Genomic DNA, 25101 nt, shown 5'->3' on the forward strand with positions numbered 1-25101 from the left:
AGTATTACGTATAAAGTTACCTCTGTGTTTTGAATCTTGTGCACTTCTGCTGAATTCATGTTAAATATGTTCATGATTCATGGGACACCCTATATAACCACCATATACCACAAACAGTACGTTTACGTACAGGCTAATGTTTTATTATTCAAAATACTCAGTATTCCAAATAAGTACTAATAAGTATATCATATTTGTAATAAGATCAGCAGTATTTAGTACATGAGTATTCCTAAAAGGACGTGGGATTATTACGCTACAGGGTTACTGTGACAGAGACAGAATGATTCTTGGTGATAAATCTTTCTCCTGACCTGTGAGGGTGCTGTGTAAAGGGAACAGAGGGCCCTGGACTGGGTGGCCAGACAATTCATTCCCAGGATTAGAAGGAAGTCTACGACACACTAAATCATCGACCTGGAAGGGTCGATGATTAGGAGAGTGGTTGCCCTAGTTAACCAAGGGGTCACGATTGATGGTACAAAAGGGGGCGTTGCAAAGTGATCTGTTCCTTTGTTGGTTAGAGCTGAACCGGAAAGAGACTGTGTATTGTAATCGTGAGTGTTTCATTTGTTTTGTACTATCGTGCCTAAAGAATTGTTTGTTATAATAACTGTTTGTTATTATTAGATGACTGAACGTGATCCGGAGCTGTCGCCAAGGGCCAGCACATATCCGCACATCACTGCACTTGGTTCGCGATAAACTGTATTTACACCACGAGCACTAAATCACTCACTGTGGACACTGTTTGTGTTTTGTGTTACATGTGGGCGTTTAGGAAACTGGACTGTTATTTCAGGACCAACCTGTGGATTACAACAGAGCAATACACGCCGCTGTATTGCCTGTTCTCATTGTTATTGTTTACTGCTGATTTGTCATCAGATTGTACAAATAAAATATAAGTGCACCTGGATTATCGTTGTTTGTCTGTTCATTGATCACTGCTGCATTCCTGCACCTGCACACTGTTAACCACACTGCCACAGCTCCACACACACTATATAGATTACAAAGTATAATTGTGTAGTAATGGCTTTCTGCATAAGGTATTAATCATGTAACAAATTACTGATTAAGTTTTTCATTGTTTAGATTGTGTTTCAATGTGCTTTTATAGTTAAGTTGTTTTAATGTGTTTACTAATTCAGTTGCTTTAATATGCTTTCATATTAAGTTTCTATACAGTATTGTGTAAGTTTCGAGTTCTTTCATTTCCCAACGGCAAAAACCAGCTACATGCAGTTTTGCATAGCTTAACACGACTCAAAGTCACAGATGGGTGTCTGAGCTAAACGCCAAAAGTCAGGAGACTAGCAGAGATAGTGTGAGATTGGGGAGGGGAACAGAAAGACAAGATTGATGCACCCTGCTATGTACTATGTGGTATGCAGCGCGTCATGGATCAAGTGCAACCCCCCCTTTCCCCTGCAGAGGGAGTGTGCAATGACAGAGTGGAAACCCCTATCATTGGACAGAAGTAAGACAAATGGGAGTGGAATCACCAGTTGCTTATGAAGGTATAAATATCAAACATTGTAAAAGTTTGATAGTCTTTTCATCTCTTTTGAACTGACTCTGCGGATAGTTATTGTATTTCTTGCTCTTATTGTATTACTTGTATTGTAACACTTGAAATGTATTTGCTTACGATTGTAAGTCGCCCTGGATAAGGGCGTCTGCTAAGAAATAAATAATAATAATAATAATAATATCTGTGTTTTCCAATACAAACCTATGCACTGAGCGTACTGAGGCCGAAGTCAGTTTGTACAGTGCCTTGCGAAAGCATTCGGCCCCCTTGAACTTTGCGACCTTTTGCCACATTTCAGGCTTCAAACATAAAGATATGAAACTGTAATTTTTTGTGAAGAATCAACAACAAGTGGGACACAATCATGAAGTGGAACGAAATTTATTGGATATTTCAAACTTTTTTAACAAATAAAAAACTGAAAAATTGGGCGTGCAAAATTATTCAGCCCCCTTAAGTTAATACTTTGTAGCGCCACCTTTTGCTGCGATTACAGCTGTAAGTCGCTTGGGGTATGTCTCTATCAGTTTTGCACATCGAGAGACTGACATTTTTGCCCATTCCTCCTTGCAAAACAGCTCGAGCTCAGTGAGGTTGGATGGAGAGCATTTGTGAACAGCAGTTTTCAGTTCTTTCCACAGATTCTCGATTGGATTCAGGTCTGGACATTGACTTGGCCATTCTCAAATTGGATCATTGTCTTGTTGGAAGACAAATCTCCGTCCCAGTCTCAGGTCTTTTGCAGACTCCATCAGGTTTTCTTCCAGAATGGTCCTGTATTTGGCTCCATCCATCTTCCCATCAATTTTAACCATCTTCCCTGTCCCTGCTGAAGAAAAGCAGGCCCAAACCATGATGCTGCCACCACCATGTTTGACAGTGGGGATGGTGTGTTCAGGGTGATGAGCTGTGTTGCTTTTACGCCAAACATAACGTTTTGCATTGTTGCCAAAAAGTTCGATTTTGGTTTCATCTGACCAGAGCACCTTCTTCCACATGTTTGGTGTGTCTCCCAGGTGGCTTGTGGCAAACTGTAAACGACACTTTTTATGGATATCTTTAAGAAATGGCTTTCTTCTTGCCACTCTTCCATAAAGGCCAGATTTGTGCAGTATACGACTGATTGTTGTCCTATGGACAGAGTCTCCCACCTCAGTTGTAGATCACTGCAGTTCATCCAGAGTGATCATGGGCCTCTTGGCTGCATCTCTGATCAGTCTTCTCCTTGTATGAGCTGAAAGTTTAGAGGGACGGCCAGGTCTTGGTAGATTTGCAGTGGTCTGATACTCCTTCCATTTCAATATTATCACTTGCACAGTGCTCCTTGGGATGTTTAACCCTTTGCGGTCCATTGTCGGACTGGGTCCGACATTGCAATTATTCCTCACAGGTCCTTTGTCGGACTGGGTCCGACATCAGTATAGCAACGCAATAAACGGGTGTTTAGTCGTTTTTTCTCCGGAAAAAGCCGAGAAAACCATTCAATTGCCGAGTGGTAGCGACAGGAGCCGAGACAAGTCGGGGGGAAAAAAAAAAAAAAAAAAAAAAAAAGGCGTATTTCATGAATAGTCATACATGGTATCAGGTATCAGATAATGGGCGTCCATAATAAACAAGCTGGCTAAGTGTGTCAGCGCACTGAGACTATCATGGACATTTGCAGAGCTTTTTTCAGATGTTATAGTAATAAAATAATGACTTGGATCGCATTATTGTGATAAAACGAGTGATCTGGAGATGATCGATCGGTATGTACGACTATTATTATTATTATTATTTATTTCTTACACAGCTGAACGCTATAGCAAACAAAAGGCTGGGGAGGGGCTGGAGATGCCTAGTGTGTGCTTTGTTGATATGCAGGGCCATTTAAACCCGTTTGACTGTGAAAAAAAATACTTTTAAACAGCGCGTATAAAATTAACTGCGCGTGTGAAAATTAATTAGACCTGGCGTGCCTGACGCGCGATTAATAAATGGACCGCAAAGGGTTAGCTTGGGAAATCTTTTTGTATCCAAATCCGGCTTTAAACTTCTCCACAACAGTATCTCGGACCTGCCTGGTGTGTTCCTTGTTCTTCATGATGCTCTCTGCGCTTTAAACGGACCTCTGAGACTATCACAGTGCAGGTGCATTTATACGGAGACTTGATTACACACAGGTGGATTCTATTTATCATCATTAGTCATTTAGGTCAACATTGGATCATTCAGAGATCCTCACTGAACTTCTGGAGAGAGTTTGCTGCACTGAAAGTAAAGGGGCTGAATAATTTTGCACGCCCAATTTTTCAGTTTTTTATTTGTTAAAAAAGTTTGAAATATCCAATAAATTTCGTTCCACTTCATGATTGTGTCCCACTTGTTGTTGATTCTTCACAAAAAATTACAGTTTCATATCTTTATGTTTGAAGCCTGAAATGTGGCAAAAGGTCGCAAAGTTCAAGGGGGCCGAATACTTTCGCAAGGCACTGTAACTGTATGCTTATATGATTGTATTGGAGGTATACCTTTCTTCTATATAAAGTGTTTTTGAATCAAAAACCATGTTAGCTTATTTTCCAACTACAATTGAATAATTTACTGTATATACATTATGTATTTGGATTAATTTATAAAACATTACCCATTTATAAATACTTTGTTAAAACTACACACCATCCTGCACCAAGAACAAGGTTAAGTTGCTCGTATTGTTATGTGAAGATACATCGGTAAACTGGATGATTCTTGTTATTTAATTGAAAATTAGGACCGATGTCTGTTCATATTTTCTGCACTCCCACTCTTTTCTCATCTTTGCTTCTTTGCGAAAGCGATGAAAATGTTTTTTTTTTTCTCTGGATCACATTGAGAATCGGGCACACAACAATGCAACACCATATTTCTCTCAGACTACAACTCCACTGCAGTTTGACTCTGGCTGCCAGAAGCTGACAGCTGCACACCAAGCCTTGTTTTGAGTCTGTCGTGAATAAAGTCTATGGGCAGTGAGCTTTTCTGGAGGGGGCAAGTTGTCCAGCTCATAGGGAGTCCTGACTGTGTCTGCTATCCACTTGGACAGCCGCTGCTTAGACAGGACTTGAACATGGGCCTTCGCCCCATAGCAGACAAAAAATTGTACGGACTGCATCCAACTTTTCGTCCTGTCAATGTAGTACACCAGGGCCCGAACTGGGCAGAGCGTATACAGCTGTCGCTCTCTGTCACACTGGAAAGGAGGTGGATGAAAAGCCTCCAATTCCACAGACTGGTTGACATGAAATGTCGAGTCTTTGGCAAAAAAGGCAAGATTGGTACGGAGCGTGACGTTTGTCCTGGCTTCTATAAAAGTTAAGCAGGCTTTCGCTATCAAGAATGTCTGCATCGGGGGATCACCTGATCTAGATGGACGCTTGATCTTTTAGCTCCGATACTCACTAGCTATATTTTCTTGTTACCTCCACTTTACTTACTTGCTTGTATTTTTTAATTACTTTAACCCTTTGCGGTCCTATGTCGGACCTGGTCCGACATCACAATTTTGCCTTTCCGGTCCAATGTTGGACCTTGTCCGACATCATCAAAAAGACGCAAAAAACAGGTCTCTAGTTGTTTTTTCTACGGAAAAAGCCGAGAAAACCATTCAATGGCCGAGTGAGACCAATGGGAGCCGAGAGAAGCCGGAAAAAAAGGGGGCGTATCTCATGAATACTGATGGACCCGACACCACATAGATAACACGGACATAAACAAACAAGATAGCTGCTTCTGCATACAGCGCTCAAAGAACATCACAGACATTTGCAGAGCTTTTTTTAGATGTTATAGTAATAACATAACGACTTGGATCGCATTATTGAGGAGTTTGGTGATAAAACGAGTGATCAAGAGATGATTTATCGGTATGTACTATTATTACGAGGTATGTAAAAAATATAGCGAACAAGGGGTGGGGCGGGGCTGGAGATGCAGTACTGAGTGTCCTGTTGATATACAGTGCCTTTTAAACCTGTTTTACTGTGAAAAAAAATACTTTTAAACAGCGCGTCTAAAATAAACTGCACGTGTGAAAATAAACTGGACCAGACGTGCCTGACACGTGCTGAATGAACCGCAAAGGGTTAAAACATGGCTAACAACCAGGGGATTAAAGACTGCCCGCTTTTTACTCGTTTGCATAAGTCTGCCAACGCTAGGAAGACTAAAGAACCTTCTCAGGGCCTGGGGGACTCGTCTCAGACTGCAGCCTCGGCCGCCATTGAAGCAGCACCCGTAGCTACTCCGGCCCCCAACTCGGTAGAACTACTTCCGGAAATTTTAGCTGAGCTGAAATCTCTTAGCTCAAGGTTTGACACTAAATTTGATGTGTTTGGACGGCCGCCTAAATGCTATTGTGTCCTCAGTTACAACTCAAGAAAACTCGCTAACTGAGATCGTTCAGAGAATTAATGCGGCGGGAAGAATTGCTGGTTTAGAAACTGCAATACCAGCAAACGATCTGCTATTAAATTCTCTCAAGAACAGGGTGGCACAATTAGAAGAGAAAGTGGACGATATCGAAAACCGGGGCAGATGCAAAAACATTTGAATCATGGGCCTGGCTGAGGGGAGGAGGGTTTGTGTCCCTTGTTTAAATATCTGCAAAAAATGCTGCCTGTCTGGCTTGATCTGCCCTCGGATCAGCTGTTTGAAGTAGGGCAAAGACCTGGCGCTAACCAGAGGCAGAGGAGCATCGTAGTACGCTTCCTAAAACATCTCGACAAGGAGGCCATTCTGAGTGCTTTCAGAATTAAAACGAGAGATTTTACACAAGGGCTCAAGGCTGATGTTTTTTCAAGATCTGTCCATAGAGGTGCTACGCAAGAGGAGAGATTTAGCTGCGGAAAGAAAAAAGTTCACCGATCTCTGAATATTTAGGGGCTTTGCCTATCCACCTAAACTTCGGATTCTACAAAAGGGGAGGATTAAAATCTTTGAGACATCAACCATGGCCACCAAGTTCCTGGAGAGGGAGCTCGAAAGCCACTCTGTGCCAACATATTACAATTCTCAATATTTATGCTCCAAATGAGGACTCCCCTAAATTTATGTCTGATATGGTCACTCTATTCAGTCAGCACTGTAGGGGTATGGCTTTGATGGCAGGCGACTTTAATTGTGTACTGAACCCTAACCTTGATAAATCTTCTGAAGCTCCTCTTTCTAATTCTAGAACCTCTAGGACACTGAATTCTCTATGCAAAGAGGTCGGTCTTACAGATATCTGGAGAGAACTAAACCCTAGAGTAAGGGACTACACATTTTACTCTAACCCACATAAATCCTATTCCCGTTTAGATTCTTTTTTTATTCCTCATAAATATGCTCACTCAGTATCATCATGCTCTATTGATTCCATAGTTATCTCTGATCACGCACCTGTTTATATAGAAATAACTTTAGATAGTTTTACCCCCAAGACAAAAAACTGGAGATTCAATTCATCACTTCTATTGGATCAGAAATTCTGTGATAGAATTCTTGAGGTGATTGTCCAATACAAGCAGGACAATGCAGACTCCCCTGTTTCCCCAGCTACTCTGTGGGATGCTGCTAAAGCAACCATTCGTGGTCATTTAATATCCTATGCCTCATCTAAAAAAAAGCACCAATACAACATACTTATAAAATTAATTAGAACCCCAGATAACGATATTACATATAATCCAACAGTTATTAATAACACTTTTCATGATTTCTATAACAAACTCTATTAATCTCAATTAAGTCACACAACAAAAGGCATGCAAACCTACCTAAATGCTATGGATCTCCAAAAGATTTCAGATGATGATCGTGAAAATCTAAATGCTCCATTCACACCTGAGGAAGTTCTAGAAGCCATTAAAGCTATGGCTACATCTGTTATGTTAAATTATCTGTTAACACAACAGATAATTTACTTTGATGCCTTTGAGTCTCAATGGGGCCAAGATACATTCCATGCACTTGGAGAAGGCACGTGGAGCTAGCGAGAGGCCAAATGGCAGGACACAGAACTTGTGCGCTTTTCCCTGAAAGGCGAACCGCAGGTACAGTACTTCCTGTGCGCTGGTTTTATGGGGATGTGGAAATAGGCGTCTTTGAGGTCCACCGTGGTGAACCAGTTGTCTGGCCTGACTGACTGCAACAGCTGTTGTATCGTCAACATTTTGAACCTCCTTCGACTCAGATACAGGTTGACCTGTCTGAGGCCACCATCCTGCTTTGGCACTAGGAAGTAACTGGTGTAGCGGGCACAGGCAGCTGTGCCGGTCTTTGAGACTGTTGGGGCCTGGTTTACATACTGGAGGTAGTCACTTGGGATGCAGGCGAACCAGCTTTTTATTAGATTCCCACGCACGGTGATAGCGCTGCAGCCTCTCATCCACCACGGGATCAAACGTATGCCCACGAGTGATCGGGATGTCCAACAGCGGTGCTTTGTCCCGGGCAGGCACGGGAAAGCCAAAGCTGCCTAAGTGCAGCCACCAGTGTAGCCAGGTTTCTACCTACAGCCTGTCCGTTGAGCTTGGACACATGGAGCAGATTTTTGTTAACCAGGTGCAGCTCATCCAGCTGTTGTGGCGAGGGCCTGTAGATCTCAGAAAGGGGCCGCAGTAAATGTGACTGGTAGGCTACCAGGATGCTGTTGTAGTTCCTTAGCCGTGCATCAAACGCACTGGCTGAATAGGCTCTCTTGAAGATCACCTCAGAGACCTGACAATGCTTGTTCGAGCAGGTAGCTTACAAATATCGATCGGGTGGGTGGGCTGGAACCAGATTGGTTCGGTGACTTTAGCAGCGGGTTGGTACAAGGACGGAACTGGGTTGGTTCGATGGCTTTAGCACCGGGTCGGTAATGGTACCAGTGCAGTAACCTTGGTCCCGGTTCGGTACCGGGTCAGCAATGGAGTGGGTCGGTGACCTCAGCACCGGTTCACTTCCACCGGCTCACAGTCACAGTGGGTGGCAACGTACAGGGATTCCCACCTGTAAAAGCCACTGACAAAACTATTCAGTCAGTACCACACACGAGACTGAGGGAAGCCTGCTTGTTAGCAAGTACTAACAGCCTTCACAATGGTGATGCTAAAAAGCGGTCACAAACGGCATCAAGATACTGTGGTTGAGACTGCAAGCAACCACAACCGAAGCGAGTATCTCAGTCCTGCGCAGTGCTGCTGAGCCCAGCTGCTGCTCTTCCTGCACATGTGCTGAGCACCATGTTGCAGAAAAACATACAAGAAAAAACTCAACAAAAGTAATTAAATAATTGCAGAAAGAATATAAATGTCTCAAATTGTGCTAATTAGCAAAAACAAGAAATAAAATAAGCTCCAGCCGGAGCTATGCGGCCTGGGGGAAGAGCACAAAGTCAGCCGACTTATGTTGCTGGATCCCTGGGAAGGAGTGACTCAAGCTGCTGGCTTCACGTGGGGCACAAGGCCGCATCGGGACATAACAAACAACAGGCTGTAGTGCACAAAATACCTGTAATTAGTAAAAACTATTACAGCGATCAGTTTAATATTGCATATAACTGGTGTAAAAACACAATAAATGTGAATATATACAGATAGAAGCTACAAATACTCATCTGAACAAGGCTCACCGATCAGGTCAGTTTTGAAAGGAAAAATGGCGAGGAGATCTGTCCTTTTGTGCCCTCGGGGGCGGGGCCTCGTCTGCATCACAGGCTCAAACAGCAGCTTTGGTATACAAATTTTCAGGATTCAGGTCTTTAGGAGATAAATACCCATTCGGTAATGGTTACATTTTGTACTTGAAAGGGAACTTAATAATGAAGGGCTAAAAACGCAGCAAAAGGCCAATTAAACAACAACAAAAAAAAAAAAAACAGAAGTGAAAAGGTTACCATATCAAGATGAAAAAAGTTCTGTTTGTGAATGCCAATAAACCAATGTTGTCTTTCGCATACTGTAATCGTAGAGTGCCTAAATAAAGTTTTGCGTTAACATGAACAGACTTTACCGCTTGTTGCATCTTCTTTAGCAGCCGCATCTATCCCAGACATATTCGGTTACAAAGCAGGCACAGTAATTTATGTTACTATAATGAAAGACAGTAAATACAGCATGAGTTTTGTACTAACGCAGGGTCAGCTTCTGCAGGGAAAACTGGGTTTATTTCTCAAATTGACCATTTTAAAGAACGGTGACAGCAGAACGCATATAAATACTTGGGACTGTTAATACATTTAGCAAATTAAATTAAATGTACTGCAGCTTACATTAAAAAAACAGCCATTGATTAAAAATTAGCTACAGATTGTGACAATGAAAAAGAATGGTTTAGAAATATCTAAAATATATGATATTTTGTTTACTGTGGTGTATTTAATATAATAAATAACAGAACAAACTCACTTAAACTTAAAAATGTATTTATGTATTATTTATTAAATTTTACATTCACCGCGGTCCGGATTCAAAACGCTGACCCTCAGCACTACAGGCAGACACGCTATAGTTTTGCTAAAGGAGAATCCTCCCTAGCGGGGTTTGTAGTCATGTCTTTATGCACACATACAATGTGCCTATTCATCCAGAAAAACCTTGACCTTACTGCAAAGCTGCACATTACCAGGAGAGGTATCTTGGCATCACTGAATAGATAATTAATGAGCAATCTGTCTCAAGTGCAGTGGTACCCTAAATATGACCAATTTACTATCAATGCTGAGTTACTGGGTGGAGCATTGATTATTTTTCTTACCGCCCAAAATAAGTTTCCTGAATGGTTTCCACACTTGCTATTTTTGAGGGTAAAATGAAGAGACAATGTGCTACCCAGTCATTCCACATGGGTAGCAAGGCGATCATATCTGGAGTGCCACTGCATTCGTAGGGTTGACGATTAAAATTGTTTGGTTAATTTTTTTTTTTTTTTTTTTTTTTTTTAGAGGGGATGATTAAATCAGGGATACCAAGATATTTACAGAGTAAGTAGGCTATTGGGTTATCAGGCAACACAATCCCCATCCTCAGTTGAACTACTTGAGAGAAGACTTGCTCATTAAATATTTTGCATAAGAGAGACAATTATTTAATTTAGGGCGACCAAGATATTTATTAAGTAAGAGATGTGAGCAAAAGGAAAAAAAATCTCCATGCTCAGTCATTTCTGTAAATCAGATTAAAAGTATTAGGATTACAGTGGAATGGAGGGGATTTCCAACACAACGTACAGTATGGCAATTGTAAACTCTTGTATTTCAAAACATGACATCTGTTTTACTTGCATCATTTAAAATCAATAAAAAGCAAATAAAATAACTTAAAAAAACTAATAAATGTTTTTTCAAAGCCTCATGGAATGGTTTAGTTTGCTTGAAAGCATATACAGTATGGATGCTCTGACAAACTCAGTCCTCTAACAAAAACAGATGCTGTAAGTATAATAGAACAGAAGTTAGAAAATATTTTTCACAATTCATTGGGACGGTGCTCATTGACATACACTTCTGCATAAGCTTATTTTCATTTAGAAGCATTGTCGGCTTATATTCAAAACAGCAACCAACTACACCAAAGCCAGGTTTGGATTTTAACCAGTAATGTATTGCTATACTGTATAAGGATCACGGTCCGTCTTGGAAAGCATCGTCAGTCCTGGAAAGCTCTCAGTCACTTCCACCCACAAAATTACAAAGTTTATAACACCACCCAACCGCTTCCAGGGAGACCAGAAGCAACATGTTTTGTAAAGGACTGAATGTAAAACACGGGTGCTACCCAAACCTGATGTCATTTTGAATAGTTATAATCATACGAGTCAATCTGGCCTCATCATGTCCAACAGCAATTAAGTGTAAACCAAGGGTGGTCTCTGCATATTTGTTACCACTGTTGTTATCATCTAGCAAACAAAATAGAAACATGTGTCCCCAGCTTGCATTTTAAACCACTTTCAACTATGTTTCTATAAACCTTCCAAACAATGCAGCTTCAAAATCGCAATACTTTGAGACAAGACAGGGATTCTCAGATGCCTGTGGACCATCAAATGGCAACTGTAACAAATTTAAACCGATTGGACAGTCTTCAAAAGATTACCGATAGGCCCTTTCAAGGTGCCGAAACTTCGCCTAAAGCTTTTAACGTGGCTGTGGGGTTGAAATTTCTTAGTACTCGCATTTAAATCTCAAATCTGTGGTCCTAAATTCGAATTCTGGGTTTCAAGTTTAGATATATATGGTATGTATACATGTACATTACAAGATTACTATAACTTCAAAAATATGTAAAAAGATTAGCAGATCTGTCCCTGAATTAACACATCTTAAAATCTAAATCTGTCATACAGGTAAATTCTACTAAGATGGACAGTCTTAAAAAAAACCTATATGAATATAATTTAGATATTATATTTAACACCATGTAATCAAAGAAACTACAAACTGATATTGCAAAATCCGCACAATCAAACATACTCCTAAACGATTACAAAATTTATTGAAAACGAAACCAACGTTTCGCCTGCAAAGCCTTCATCAGGGTAGGGGAAATGTCACATTTTTCAATCTTTGTCCGTTTTTCGTTAAGTATATGGAAAACTACAAAGCAGTATGTAATTCAATGTTAACGTAACATTATTCAGCAGGTTCATTAGACTTTATGAAGCAAAATGAGTTAACTATATAGGGCGATGCAAAACTTTTGGCCATAGCTGTACATTATAGAAACAACTGAACAAAAAACTTTTAAAGAAAAAAATATGGCATTGTATCTGTGTAAACTATTATTTTACGTGCATTTCCTTCAGACCAAGATTACATCTATTCTAATTTGACCACCAGAAATAGAACCCCAAACCCCTTCCTCTAAATCACATGAGGAGGACCTCTCCCCTCATCTTTCTTTGTTTTTGGCCAATTCTTTTTTGCAGACCTCTTTCTACAATCGATTCAGTACACACACATATCCCCAGGGCTGTTGCCTTCCCCGTTTTTCTTTTTTCATAATCATTAGGATTATACTTTTGCAAAACCACAAAGCCTTTCTCAATTTTAAATTAACTCCTTAACTAACAATGAATGTCAATTTTTGACTAAGGTAATCTTTTGCATCCTGCGTCCCCCAATAAGTTATTTAACATATAGGTCACACCACAGGAGAAAATAATATATCATTTGTGGGGGATATGAATGATAATTGCATACATTTTCTGGTTTTAGTATAGCTGTTTTTATGGTTTCCCCTAAAGCCAACACCATTATAAGTTTTTTTTACAATAAATTCTCTTCTCAGAATAACACATCCCGGAAGGAATTTTCTTGGCTATAGATGTGGTAAAGTCATGGGTCTGTTTGTCTCAAGAATACAGCCATGCTATATATTTAATCAATTCCTTCTTTTCCCACCCTTACAGCTCTCGTCCCCCACATTCTTCTGCAGTAAACACAATCATTATGAGTACAGAAGGAGACAACACTCTCCCATGTTTTAACAGTCCACGTCTGTTCTTTATCAGGGAACTCCACTAGTAAAAGGATATTTGTTTTTGCTACAAATTAGGCCTACATGATCACGCCCAGCCACAGCAATCACTCACTTTACCACCAAGGACACTGATCACTTGGTCTATGACCTGGCCTAGGTTTTCAAACCTAACCCATTTGAACTGTTACCTGATTCACAGTGATGGATGGAATCAAATCTGCACTGATGAAAATGTACTTTAGTAGCAATTCTGCTCACAGTACTAATGGAAATTTAAACAGGTTATAAACATGTAATTCAAGTGGAACCAGCATTTTTTTATTTTTAATGCATACAGGTAACTCATTCCAAGCCATGTTTTAATTGATTATAACATTATAATAAGCGTTGTGCAGAGAAAAGTTCAAAGATCATAAATCATAATCTCAGATGTTATCCAGCTGAAACGATAAAGCAATCTGCCTCTCTATCTAAATGTTACCGAAAAACAAAAACCTCTTTCCCCAGTGCACTGTGGGTGAAGTACGCAGACCTTTACTACACTTTCATTAAACTCTCCCTCTCGCTTAATTAAAAGGTAGCAGTGTAAATCTAACATGTCGTGACCAAACATTTCTTTACTGTTTAGGCATTAACCTTGTGACATGACTCGTGGCTCTGCCACTTATGAAGACCCCATGTCAGGGATAGCTCGTAAAATAATCAATTTTCAGTTGGACCATTCAACACTACAAAGAACAGTAGTACTCTTCCTTGAAAGAAACCAAAAGATTATAAGTTAAGGTTCACTGGTATCTAAAAATAAAACACCCCTTGATTTCTTTAAACAAAAGCTTAGAAACAAGCAATTGAGACAGTAAAACAAAACATCCACAAAACACGGATTACTGGTAGAGGTATAATTAGATCTAATTTTTTAGTTTTATTCTCATTGCTAGAAAATACAAATCTCTCGAAGCCTTCCCTCCACACTACAGTATTACGTTCTAATAAAATCAAATGAATAAAATAGTGGCGTCACGTACACCAATGATTCATTACATATTCAGATGATTAGACAGAATTGCACTTATACAGTAGTTCTAACCCAAAACAAAAATGTCAAAAGTACACAAATTCAGCTGTCACTGCTTTTACGTTTGTTTTCAAAAATCCGACTTGGAGAAACAAAGCTACAATACGCATCGGCTAATTCAGGGAGCTGAACAATCTGTTCTTTTATATCTGGGTGATGGTGAAAGACTTAGATCAGGACCATGCATGGGAATTTGTGTTATAAAAACAAACTAAGGTAAAGATAGTATCAGTTTAAGTGAAACTTTTAGTCCAGTTTTATAACAGACTTATTTTTGTTTTGCTTTTACTTAACAAAAATCAGTTTTTTGAAGATAACGGAATGAGCGAATGTCGCTTTAAAAAGTTATGCATTATTTACAAGAGCAACTGACATCAGGAAGGAAAAATACACTTGTCTACAGCAGAGCACAGAGGAACAGTCAAAGTAATATATTTCTTTCCAGAAGATTAGCACTTTAAAGTATTTAAATCACACAACAAAAATAACGTTTTTTTTTTATTTTTAATTTTTTTTTAAGCTAACAACTTTATGCTCTCTGGAAGCTTAGGCTGTTAAAAGATTTTATGGTAATAAGCTTGGGTGTTTTTTTTTTTTTTTTAATTATTTTAGTAACCCAACGGCTTATTTTGAAAGTGATTAATCAAAGTAAAGAAAACCAACCATCAAATGCGGTATGTTTGGAATTTCATTGTTCTGGTATATCATTCAGATGGGATGAGCTTATTATAAGTTCATTGAAACCTCATTTTGAAATATGAGGTAAATGTTTTCCATGTTATCCCAATTAGCCTTCAATTGCTCTCTTTAGATTTCAAATTGTATGTGCACTTAACACTGCTACTTGATTACACTAGACCAGGGGTTTCAACTGCGGGTACGTGTACCCCTGGGGGTACTTCTAAGGGTCATAGGGGGTACGTAGGACAACTCAGAACAAATAAAAATGACAGTAAAAGAAAATACTGATCTGGAATTGATTTTTTTAACAGTGATTTATATTATTAAACCACTGTGCATAAATATTTAATTTTTGTTTAGCAGCTCAAACTTTACAGAAGTTCCAAAATGATCATCCACCTGAGGGCATGCATGATTTCGATCAAGCACGATTCCATGCTGATATTATTTGGTGCTGCTGCATTTTAGTAGCAGCAATAGCGGCTGATTGAATTGTTTTCAGGTACTCAATCCTGTGTATCATTTGAGTCAAAAATTGATACATTTCTTAATGGCACAAGAAAAGCGAAGGAAGATAACAAGAGTGAGAGTACTAAAAGTGCAAAGCTATACAGAGTTATACAGAGTCCCGGTGGATCATTTTTATGTTGGCTTTAATACAAATCATTCATGGGGTTTCCATGAGGGTCAATTTACACATGAAATGGCGATGCGCGAGCACGTTTGGGAGAATTACTCGTGTAAATCAGGTTTGTGGCCGAAAAAAACGGCCAAAGAGAGGGATAGGGTAAATCTCATTTACTCGTGTAAAAAACAAAACACAAGGGAAAATCCACGCCCAGTTTCGCATGGAAACCCGCATTTCACGTGTAAATGTTAATAAGCGTGTTTGTCCTTAACTATAAATATTGCAAGGGATCAGGTCAGTTGTTACTGTGGATTCCAAGATGACAGAAAGTAGTGGCTGATGGGTGATTTTATGGTTAGCAATGGTGTAGTTCACCTTAATGATAATGCGGATGGCTTGGCTTGGCTTGGCTGGACTGTCATGTTGTATATCTCTTGTGGGTTTACAGTTCTGTATAAAACCACTTACCATGAACTGCGTTATGCCCTTGTTATAGTATTAAAGCAGCTGTCTGAGAATACCCTTGCTGTAAAAACTACACTAAAGTTAAACACGAAGAGAAACTGAGCTGCTTAAATGTAACTGAATTAATTCCCATCCTTTTTTTGATCCCAGCTATGTCCAAAGATAACGCGTGTCTGCCCTCCACGTTAATAAAGATAGTTGGTGAACTGGATGTCATAAGCCAGCTCGATCGTCCAAAACAGCGCAACAAACTGACAAAATAAAAATGTAAATGAACGTATTGATTGTGTTTTATTTGTCTGCATCATTAATATTTAACACAGCAGTAAATCCAACACAACTTAAAAGACAGGAGAGAATCTCTGACAGCATGAGCCTCCTGAGATCGCTGCTGTCCAATTGAAACTGGCGGCTGAGGTAACCTTTACAGTTGCCAAGCCCACTTATAATAAGCGGAATTGGCTCGTTTTTTGAGAGTCGCGGGTTGTAATTTGCATAAAACACCCACTTGCACTTGTTTTGGGCTTGTGAAAGGCAGTGCCGCTTTTTTTTCTCATGAGACTGTAACCTTCCCCTTCTGCCTCACAGGCAGCCACTGATTCCTGAACACCTCATTTTGTTGTTGACATGAGTTTGTGCAGGATACAGCAGGCAGTGGCAATTTTGGGAACGAATTAATGCACTTCAGTCAGTTTCATCAGTATCTGCCACCTCCCTTTCAAGTGCCCACTAACCGTATTTCCCTAAGCGTAGTGTTCATTGCTTCCTCAGCAGCTGTCTGCCGTCCGGACGGGTAGGGTTTCTAAGCCAGGGTAGTATACGCATCATCACCTGATCCCCTATATGCTATATTGCCTGAATGAAAGGGATTATTTATTTATATATATATATATATATATATATATATATATATATATATATATATATATATATATATATCCGCCAGTTTTCAGCCATGATGATCTGCAATACCTGTTGGTCAGTTTCATTTTATACCTCCGAGTTTATTTTTAATTAATGAGTCGTAAGATAAAATTATTTGAAACAGTATTCACTACTAACGACATGACACCCCAATAATGATGACATTTGAAAAACAATTTGGGCAAGAGCAGTAAAACACATTATTAAACAACCAGGCAGAAGGTATTTTTCTTTATTACAGCAGCTTAGATTCACTCGTGTACCAGTTCTCTGCGCATGGAAACCACATTTTCACAAAATGTCACTAGTAATCTTCAAAAACAGCATGAGTACTTTACGCATAGTTAATTTATAAATCAACCCCCACCTTTCCCATTCATTTGCATGACATCAGGTGAAAAGTCCGGTTTACTTGAGTAAAATAAACTAAGCGAACGGAAACCCCAAAAAGTATTTTACACAAGACATTTTTCTTGTGTAATGTCTCGAGTTTAAAAACTTGCATGGAAACCTCATGATTGTTAGTTAATATAGTATTATCTTGAGTTTAATGATTATGCTGAGATGGGAGGTAAATGGTAACATGATAAACATTTACAGTGCAGACTATTTTGGATTATGTATAATGACTTTGCAGAATAGAAAGTGAATAGCTGTGTTATTTTGATTCTGTGCATCCAAAGACTTGTAATTAAACATTTAAGAAGTACCGTTTGGTATTCTGTCCTAAACCAGCAGTGTGTCAGTCTAAAACTGTTGTGGCATAAATTATACATTAAACAAATGAAAAAATATATACATTTGTTAATTAGATTATTCTGCCTTTTATTGCAACCGTGGTAGCAAATACTAACTAAAAAAAACGTACACATTATGAAGGCACATTTGACTTGTCAAAATTACAAACTTCTTTTTTTAGCCAGTAATAGTATTCATGTAAATGCTTTCTAATCTGTGCTCTATTGCTTGTTTTCAATGTTGAGGAAAAAAAATAAAATCTCCAGCCTTTTCGTTCTGCTTAAAAGGAGCATACTGCATTCAATATTTCTAACTCGGTTGGAATAACTAAATTAAATTTAAATAAATAAATAAATAAATAAATAAATAAATAAATGAAAGAACCAACATTAAAAACCAGTTTTTGTACTTATCATTTTCAACAATATAAAATCTGTGCTACAGTGTTGCCAGGGATATAGGAATATTCCTATTATTTCCATATTAGAAGTTTTTGGAAAGCCTCTGTGTCATACAATCCAGAATATTTAGCACTGGTATTTACATTACTGGATCCGAGGACGACCAAAAGCCCCAGTGCGTTATTTGTCTGGACGTTTTGTCAAATGAAGCTTTTAAACCTGCAAAATAGAGACACCATTTATCTACACACCATTCAGAATGTGGAAAAAAAAAAACACTTTTCTTTTTTTAAACAAAAGAAACAGGAACTTGGCCATCAGCAACTTTCATTGCGCAAAATGACAACATTGCTTGTGAACGGATTTCATTAAGTTAGGGAAGTTATATAAATACTTTAGTTTGTACATGTACTTATACATATACACATAAAAATGTTTATAGAAATGCTGTTGTGAAAAAATAAGCGGCAAGTGGTCTATGGTAAAAATCCAAACACCAAGGTGGTCCCTACATTGAAAAAGGTTGGACCATACACAAGGCATACACCAATATTAGGACTCGGAGGACAATGTATATTCTGGCCTCATATCAGAACACACATGTACCGTAGCACCTAAAACTAAAGCTTTATTTATTATATATATATATATATATATATATATATACACACACACATATATACAGACGTGCTCAAATTTGTTGGTACCCTTACAGCTCATTGAAATAATGCTTCATTCCTCCTGAAAAGTGATGAAATTAAAAGCTATTTTATCATGTATACTTGCATGCCTTTGGTATGTCATAGAATATAGCAAAGAAGCTGTGAAAAGAGATGAATTATTGCTTATTCTACAAAGATATTCTAAAATGGCCTGGACACATTTGTTGGTACCCCTTAGAAAAGATAATAAATAATTGGATTATAGTGATATTTCAAACTAATTAGTTTCTTTAATTAGTATCACACATGTCTCCAATCTTGTAATCAGTCATTCAGACTATTTAAATGGAGAAAAGTAGTCACTGTGCTGTTTGGTATCATTGTGTGCACCACACTGAACATGGACCAGAGAAAGCAAAGGAGAGAGTTGTCTGAGGAGAGCAGAAAGAAAATAATAGACAAGCATGGTAAAGGTAAAGGCTACAAGACCATCTCCAAGCAGCTTGATGTTCCTGTGACAACAGTTGTAAATATTATTAAGAAGTTTAAGGTCCATGGAACTGTAGCCAACCTCCCTGGGCACGGCCGCAAGAGGAAAACGACCCCAGATTGAACAGACGGATAGTGCGAATGGTAGAAAAAGAACCAAGGATAACTGCCAAAGAGAAACAAGCTGAACTCCAAGGTGAAGGTACGTCAGTTTCTGATCGCACCATCCATCGCTTTTTGAGCGAAAGTGGGCTCCATGGAAGAAGACCCAGAAGGACTCCACTTTTGAGAGAAAAACATAAAAAAGCCAGACTGGAATTTGCTCAAATGCATATTGACAAGCCACAATCCTTCTGGGAGAATGTCCTTTGGACAGATGAGTCAAAACTGGAGCTTTTTGGCAAGTCACATCAGCTCTATGTTCACAGACGAAAAAATGAAGCTTTCAAAGAAAAGAACGCCATACCTACAGTGAAACACGGAGGAGGCTCGGTTATGTTTTGGGGCTGCTTTGCTGCGCCTGGCACAGGGTGCCTTGAATCTGTGCAGGGCACAATGAAATCTCAAGACTATCAAGGCATTCTGGAGCGAAACGTACTGCCCAGTGTCAGAAAGCTCTGTCTCAGTCGCAGGTCATGGGTCCTCCAACAGGATAATGACCCAAAACACACAGCTAAAAGCACCCAAGAATGGATAAGAACAAAACATTGGACTATTCTGAAGTGGCCTTCTATGAGTCCTGATCTGAATCCTATCGAACAGCTATGGAAAGAGCTGAAACTTGCAGTCTGGAGAAGGCACCCATCAAACCTGAGACAGCTGGAGCAGTTTGCTCAGGAAGAGTGGGCCAAACTACCTGTTAACAGGTGCAGAAGTCTCATTGAGAGCTACAGAAAACGTTTGCAGTGATTGCCTCTAAAGGTTGTGCAACTAAATATTAGGTTAGCGGTCCCATCATTTTTGTCCATGCCATTTTCATTTGTTTTATTATTTACAATATTATGTTGAATAAATCTATGCCCATTTTAATTTGACAGGATAAGACACAAAGAGTTACATTCTCAAAGCAATTTGCTCCAAATCGTCATTAGCACTTTTTTTTTTTTTTTTTTTTAAGAAAGAAAAAATGCATCCCAAATATGTCATACAGGGGTCTTAAGTTGCTGGCTATTGGTGTTTTTACCTTTCTAAAAAATAAATAAATAATTGTTCTACTAGTGATTTTGACACAGGATCACATTCTGACCTGATAGACCAGTAAAGTAATCAAGTAAGAGAATATAAAGGGATGCGAGCTGATGGATGAATACCAGACATCTCTTCTCTGCTGCAATTAAGAACTATACAAACAGATCTGGTTTGAGAACTGTCAACCAACTAACCACATGCAAGCAGGCTGGAAGTGAATTAAATCAGAAAGACTTCCACTAATCAAGGTAACGGGATCTCTTCCAGTCTTTGCTTACAGTTTGTCCTTTTACTCTTGGTATCTCCCAAACACTACTTACCCAGTTCTGAACCTTTGCTCAAAACCAAGCAGCAGTACTTTTCCAGTTACTGCTCATCAAAGCCTGACATTGGGTCATTAGCTTGTGGTTGCATGAACTGTGCGGAAAATCTCAACTTCTGTCTTCCTTCACCCTGTATCATTTACTGTAGGTAGACAACACGCAGACCAGTATAATTAAGATCTGGAAACGACTTATTTTAGTTTGTTTACTCTTGGGACTTTAAAATGAGTACTGGAGGGCTTAGGGCTCGAAATTCAGTTAAGTACAGGCATGTGCAGTAGTGTAGTCGAGGGTAAACACGGATTAACTGAGTTTACCCACTTCTCATTTAAAGAATAAAGCATTTACTCACGCCTACTCTATTGTGATAAGCAAATCATGGCTATACCAAGGGTTAAAGCCAAGGCATATTCAAATTTATTTTGCAAATCTGTGCACTTAATGATGGGCAGAATCTCTTCTGATTAACTTTTAACCCAAAATTCTGCACAACCGCAACAGAAATGCATGTAATCTACTGTAAAGGCATCTCTGCATATGCTTAGTGCCTACCATAAAGGTTAGTTTACCCAGTTTTTATCACAACACCACGGAACCTGTGCAACCCTTACATGTCAAATTTCACACAAGTCAATGACTCAGACAAAGCTGAAACACTATGCTTTCCAAATAGGTAGAAAATGACTCAAAAACAGCAGAAAGCAGGCTGTAAATGAAGCCTCTGATGCACTTACAAACCCTGCTTGCAAACCCTGTACCAACGTTTTAATAGGTCCGTAACACAAGAAGGATCTCTGCTACTGCCAACTTTTAAAGGTTTTTTGTTTCACAGTGTGCGTTGAATGTAAATAAAATTGAGGGCAATACGGCAGGTTTAAACATAAATACAGTAGGTGGCGCGCCACGTGAGTGCAGGATGCGCTCTATAGCCTGCAAGTCGCGAGTTCGAATCCAGGCTATTCCTTTGCCGATCGAGGACGGGAGCTCCAAAGGGGCGGCGCACAATTGGCCGAGCGTCGCCCGGGTGTCCTCGGCTCACCGCGCACTAGCGACCCCTGTAGTCTGGCCGGGCGCCTGCGGGCTTGCCTGTAGCTGCCCCAGAGCTGCGTTTTCCTCCGACGCTGTAGCTCTTGGTGGCTGCATGGTGAGTCTGCAGTGTGAAAAAAAGCGGTCGGCTTGACGGCACACGCTTCGGAGGACAGCGTGTGTTCATCTTCGCCCTCCCGAGTCAGCGCAGGGGTGGTAGCGGTGAGCTGACCGTAATAAATAATTGGCCATTCCAAATTGGGAGAAAATAATAAAAATAATTGGCAACGACTAAATTTATAAAAAATAAATAAATAAATAAAAAAAATACAGTAGGTGTCTATAGAGTTTTTTTGCAATATGCATTTCAAATGAGACCATTTTTAGGAATCAAACTTTTGGGAGGCCCTCCTAAATTAAATATTTTAGGGTGTGCAGATCCCCCAAAAAGTTTGCATTGTGAAACACAAGAACCTGAATAAGAATCTCCTTTCTTTCTTATTTATTTTGTATTCCCCAAATAACTTTTCCTTGCAGCACAAGTCAATGTCATTGTTTAGTAACCAAGTAGCAGGCAATCTACTTAGAAAGTTCCCTTTCGCGTTACTTACACACTGCACAGATCACTGCTCAAGGTTAAGTGTATTTTGGCAGGTGGAATATATTCTGAAGAGCAACACATTTGGTATGTTTCTTTCTTAATAAGATTGTTCAGCTAATAAGAAAATATTCAACAATCTGTAATCTATTTATTGTAGGCAGTTTTTCAAAGTCTATAATTATCCAGAAGAAGATAAAATCAAGCTGCCAGACATTTTTAAAACTCTTCATGTGGTCACAAATCAGCAGCAATATTTAAGTAAAAATTGAAACAAACAAAAAAAAAACCATAAAAAGCAATTTCAAGGAAGATTTAATGTTACTTCAATCTTTGTCCTCATTGCCCCTCCTCTGCACTGATCCCTTAACCTCTACTGACACTCTAGGCATTGAAATTTGTTTTTTCAGCCACACTACAGGTTTCAGGGACATATATTAAGTAGTATCTGTAAAATGCACCCACCTTCAATAAACCATATCAGTGCTCACTGTATTTCACTGTTAAAAACAAACAAAAAAAACATTCAAGATTTTTCCTCCTGTAGTTGGAATGATAATAAAACACAATTTGGGGAAGCTATAAAAAAGGCCAACAAGATGCTTGGATATATTGTGAGAAGTGTTGAATTTAAATCAAGGGAAGTAATGTTAAAACTTTATAATGCATTTGTAAGACATCACCTAGAATATTGTGTTCAGTTCTAGGTCACCTCATTACAAAAAGGATATTGCTGCTCTAGAAAGAGTGCAAAGAAGAGCAACCAGAATTATCCCGGGTTTAAAAGGCATGTTGTATGCAGACAGGATAAAATAATTGAATCTGTTTAGTCTTGAACAAAGAAGACTATGCGGCGATCTGATTCAAACATTCAAAATCCTAAAAGGTATAGACAATGTCGACCCAGGGGTCGACATTGTTTTTTGACCTGAAAAAAGAAATAAGGACCAGGGGTCACACATGGAGATTAGATAAAGGGGCATTCAGAACAGAAAATAGGAGGCACTTTTTTACACAGTGAATTGTGAGGGTCTGGAACCAACTCCCCAGTAATGTTGTTGAAGCTGACACCCTGGGATCCTTCAAGAAGCTGCTTGATGAGATTCTGGAATCAATAAGCTACTAACAACCAAACGAGCAAGATGGGCTGAATGGCGTCCTCTCGTTTGTAAACTTTCTTATGTTCTTTCTTATGTTTTTTTAGTAGTCGCCAATTAGTTTTTTGTTATTTTCTCCCCAATTTAATATAGTGTCCAATTATTTTTGTTTAGGTCAGCTCACCTACCAACCCTGCGCTTGACTCGGGAGGGGTGAAGACGAACACATGCTGTCCTCCGAAGCGTGAGCAGTTAGCCGTCCGCTTTTTTTTTTTACACACTGCAGACTCACCATGCAGCCAACCAGAGCTACAACCAAATATCTGAAATGCCATGAGCAAAAAACCCCCAAAAAACAGGTGGCATAAGCCATGTTCTGGTAAACAGCACAAGAAATGTTATCTGTTTTCAATTGTCCTCACCACCAATGAAATTCCTGATAAACCTGGAAGAACAACTGGCTATGTGGTGGCAAAGGGGAAGCTAATCTTGTTTGCATTGAATCTGCTATTTCCTGCCTTCCTAAATACTTGTAAGGAAAGTAATGTTATACTTATAATAAAGTGTAAGTGTAGCTGATTAGGAAACAACCTACTGGCAGTGCATTGCCTTTGTGGACATGCCAACAGGCCTACAGCAAAATGGCGTACCAGATTATTCCAACGTGCATACGCAAGTAACAGAATTTAGTATTAAATAAATACTGCAAAGTTAGCTCTGTGTCCAGAAAAAACAACTATGTTTATTCTGGCTTTCATGACTACTTGCATCAATTGTATATAATAACTAAAACAAAATAGGAAAGTATTCACATGTGTCCAGGAAGCCTGTGTAGTCAGCTCAAGTAACACTGAGGAAGTTGAAACCTGTGTATTTGTTGTAAACCACTGTAAGAACATATGAATACAAATTAGGAGAAGTGACTGATATTAATTCCTGTAATTTGACACATTAAAAACAAAAAACTATTTACACCAACACTTGTATTCTGTGACGTACACTGCTGAGATCACGTTTTGGTCTAATACATCAAATGTTTGATGGTTTATTAAACAAGAATGAAAAAAAAATGACAAGCCAATTATTGTAATGCTAGATATATTGTAGTTATATGACAAACTAAAATTATATTTTGTCTCTTGATGATGAGCACACTTAGTCTTATTACCCTTTATCTAGTTATGTCCTTTTAACGAATCCCAGATGTCCCATACTTTATTATTTCGAAAACGTAAAATGACCTGCTTAAAACAGTAAAAACACAATCCCAAAAGAAAGCAAGTGCATTTAATACAATTAATTGGACTTCCCAAAGTACTACCTCAATCCCTCATTTTATATAATTAATCCCCAGTCATTACAGCAAGAACTCACAGAGGTATTTAACATGTCAGTGCAAATTTATACAAGCTATTTGTCTTCCTCTTTGATTTCAGCATATGCTCCCTGCCAGCAAAAACATTTTCACATCTTGTATATTATTTTATTAATACCCAGCCATATGTCTTAATTCTGTAAAAAAAAATCCTTCACAAGAATATAGATAGGCTTGTCAGCTTGCACATTAAAACTAGAAGTTGATGACTATTACTATGTTTAACCCAGCTTTTAAATTTAAACAGCAAAGCAGCCAGCAAAGTAGATATGGTCATCTGTTATCAGTTTACTGTGGCACAGCATTACCGTTGATCCCGGGGGTGACCAGTCAATGGGATGTTGCGTTTTATAAGCCAATCTAGCTTGTATGAATATTTTAAATATATAAAAGTGCTGAGCTTAATGTCTTGACTGCCTGGCCTGTCCA

At 39.0% G+C, this 25101-nt stretch overlaps 1 protein-coding gene across 2 annotated transcripts in view; it reads right to left on the reverse strand.

Moving 5' to 3' along the window:
- Window positions 1–25101, reverse strand: part of LOC117435557 (serine/threonine-protein kinase 3-like) — a 126862-nt gene that overhangs the window by 67091 nt on the left and 34670 nt on the right. The gene's annotated exons all lie outside the window — the stretch shown is intronic.

Source organism: Acipenser ruthenus, chromosome 3 (genome assembly GCF_902713425.1).
Source record: "Acipenser ruthenus chromosome 3, fAciRut3.2 maternal haplotype, whole genome shotgun sequence".
NCBI lineage: Eukaryota > Metazoa > Chordata > Actinopteri > Acipenseriformes > Acipenseridae > Acipenser > Acipenser ruthenus.